A 3,614-nucleotide genomic window follows, 5' to 3' on the forward strand; every position below is an offset into this window, starting at 1 on the left:
ACAGGACTCTTGAGATTTTTGGTATTGATTAATAACTGATTATATATTCATCAAGTGCCTAGTATGTGACAGCCCTTATGCTTGAGGCTAGGGAAATAAAGGTCAACACAACAATAAGAACAAAAACAAACTTCTACACTCTAAGAGCTTAGAATGGGTAGTAGAAACAGGTATTAAACAGATAAGTAAAGTAAATCAACATTCTGATAAATAATGTGAAAGGAAGTTAATGATTATAGGAGAGGTGATAGTGAAGGATTTGACCTAATCGTGCAGGTGTTGAAAGAGCTTTGAAGGAGGGTTGATGGAATTGAGATCCAAGAATGCAGTGAATAGGGCGGAAAGAGTGGTTCAGACAAGGTTTTGGTAGCTGTAGCTCCTGGTCTGGTGCATATGAGCTGTGGTTGACACTGATAGAGTTGGAAGTAGCATAATAGGAAATGAATGTGAAGATATAGGTGATATTGCTAACAGTAATTTAAACTTAGATGGCTTACAGATGGCTAAGCATGTATCTGAGAAGATTCATTAGCGTCAGTGTTTAAAATGTTTTTGAGTGTGTGTCCATGGACATCATGTAGAGAAGGGAGATGTGGCTGAGCAGTCACTAAATATCCCAGTCACCTACGTGAGAGAGAAGTGAATACCCTCAGATCTAGTTACAAATAAAAATGGAAGATCCTAGAGATGAGATATATCCTGGAGTAGAAAAAGGGGAAAGGGAATATTTAAAACATGTTTCTCATGTTTCTGAGACTAGGACAAGCTCTATCTTGCACAACTGGATGGATGGTAATATTCTCTGTTTCACTGAAATAGAGAACATTGGATCATGGTCAAGTTTTGGGAAGAAATCATATGTTCAAGCTTAGTGACATTTAGTATAGGGTGACATTTAGTATAGGTAGAGCGGTTAGGGGAGATGAGGCAGGCAGGCGAGTGGTTAGGGCGATGAGGCAGGCAAGCAGCTGGGAGATGTGCTGTGAGGAAGTTGAGCTCAGAAGGGAGGTCTGAGACAGAGTAACATACTTGGGTGGCAACAGTGTACTATAAAGTAATAGAGGCTTTGCTATCCTTAGAAGCTTATGTTTCTGAAATGTGTTTTTAAATTTGGCGTAATACTTTGATGGAGCAATACAAAAACATTGCAAAATTCATGTTTTGCAAGTGTATTATAACAGCAATAACAGTATGACACCTTGGAAAATAAAATTAACTTAGAGCTTTTGAAATGACTACAGGGATGGTTCTATGGGAACTTAGATACAATAAAAATAGAGAACACCTCCTTCTTTTGTTTCTAACTCAATACATATAATTGACAGGCTTCACTAAAAGACTTTGAAACTATTGTTTAAAGGAGTCAGAATAATTATGCGCAAACTTGTACAGTATATATTTGTGTGTCCATGTGATTTATCTAACAGATACACATGTATAACACTCTCATATTCCAGAAAATATTCTACTTGCTTATTTTAACTCAGTTAATCTTAAAACACATTCATACAAACCACACATATAAAACACACTGAGATAGGTACTTTTAGTATTCTCATTTTACAAATGAGGAAAATAAATCACAAAGGAGTTAAATGGTTTCTTATAGCTCATCCAGTTAGCAAAGGAAAAGGTTAAGAATCAAACATTGGTGGCCTGCTTTCAGTGTCCCTATTCTTGTGTAGAGGACTCTATTGTTTTCAATCAATAGCTCTCCCACCCTTCTGTAATAAGGTTCCCTGCCTCACTTCATTGTCATAACTTACATTGATTTCCTGTAGGAAGAATATTCATCCCCAACTCATTAGATCATGGTTGGCCCTTAGACTTGCTTTGGCTAGTGAAATGTAAGCAAAAGTAACAGATGCCAGTCTAACATGTGTGGGTTTTTTTGTTTTGTTTTGTTTTAATATATTTTTATTGATTTCAGAGAGGAAAAAAATTATATATATATATATATATATATATATATATATATATATATATATATATAAAGCCTAATATGCTAATTAGAGCAGACAGCCACAGTGGCAGGGGATGAGGCAGAGGCAGTTAGGGGTGATCAGGCAGGCAGGAGAGTGGTTACAGGTGATGAGGCAAGCAGGCAAGTGGTTAGGGGCAATGAAGCAGGCAGGCAGAGTTGTTAGGGGTGATCAGGTAGGCAGGTAGAGTGGTTAGGGGAGATGAGGCAGGCAGGCGAGTGGTTAGGGGCGATGAGGCAGGCAAGCAGCTGAGCAGTTAGGAGTCAGCAGTCCTGGATTGTGAGAGGGTGCAGGCCAGGCTGAAGGGAACCACCCCTCCCACCACCACCACCACCATGCACAAATTTCATGCTCTGGGCCTCTAGTCTATACTAATAAAAGGGTAATATGCTAATTAGACTGAATAGACTGGACGTCTCTGGACATCATTCCGGACATCCTTCCTGACAAAGCTGGGGCCCGGCTCAAAGCCTCCCAGGGTCCCAGGTGCCTGTGGCTGGAGGGAGGAAAACCCTGGTCCTGGGTGCCGGAGGGAAGCCGGTGCCGGCAGCCCGGTGAAGGAAGGACTACTCTTCCATGAATTTTTGTGCGTGGGGCCTCTAGTATATCTACACTAATAAAAGAGAAACAGGTGGACTATGCGTTTCCTGTTTCCATCATACAGACACCTCTACTGTCAAGATGGTGAATGGCCTAAAACCCGAAGGACTTTCTGTAAGAAGTGTGGAAAGCTTCAGCCTCACAAAGTGACCCAGTATAAGAAGGGTAAGGATTCCCTGCACGCCCAGGAAAGAGGCGCTATGATAGGAAGCAGAGTGGCTACGGTGGGCAGACAAAGCCGATTTTCCAAAAGAAAGCAAAAACTACAAAGAAGATTGTGCTGAGGCTTGAATGTGTGGAGCCTAACTGCAGATCAAAGAGGATGCTGGCCATTAAGAGATGCAAGCATTTTGAACTGGGAGGAGATAAGAAGAGAAAGGGCCAAGTGATCCAGTTCTAAGCTTTTATTTTTGAGAAGAAAATGTTAAAGCTGTAGAAAAATTACCTGTATGAAAATAAATGCAGTGATATTCTTACTCGTAAAAAAATAAAATAAAATAAAATAAAATAAATAAAAGAGAAACATGCAAATTGGTGTCAATCCACTACACCCACCAGCCAATCAGATGAGTATGCAAATTAACCCAACAAAGATGGCGATTAATTTGCATACGCTGGTGCAGAGCAAAGACTGAAGACAATGTAGAAGGAAGGCAAGAGCTGCAGAAGGGAGAGAAGCTGCAGAGAAGTAAGCAGGGTGGCGGAGGTGGGAGGGAAGCAAGCGGGATGGACGAGGAGGGAGCGAAGCCCGTCTCGGCGGGTTTCGCTCCCTTCTCTGCTTTGCTCTGGCTGCAGGAAGCCCTATTCTTCCTATTCTTGCAGGAATCTTCCTGCAACGGGCCTCTAGTATATATATATATATATATATATATATATATATATATATATATATATATGAACATCAATGATGAGAGAGAATCATTGATCAGCTGCCTCCTATATGCCCCCCACTGGGGATCAAGCCCACAACCCAGGCATGTGCCCTTTACCGTAATCAAACTCAGGACCCTTCAGACCACAGGCCAATATTCT

General features: G+C 41.0%; 1 pseudogene; it reads left to right on the plus strand.

The window, feature by feature from the left end:
• Positions 1–2,620: 2,620 nt before the first annotated feature.
• On the plus strand, positions 2,621–3,058 carry LOC118675792 (annotated as a pseudogene).
• The last annotated feature ends 556 nt before the right edge of the window (positions 3,059–3,614 follow it).

The sequence above is a fragment of the Myotis myotis genome, unplaced genomic scaffold, assembly GCF_014108235.1.
Source record: "Myotis myotis isolate mMyoMyo1 unplaced genomic scaffold, mMyoMyo1.p scaffold_m19_p_2, whole genome shotgun sequence".
In the NCBI taxonomy this organism is placed as follows: domain Eukaryota; kingdom Metazoa; phylum Chordata; class Mammalia; order Chiroptera; family Vespertilionidae; genus Myotis; species Myotis myotis.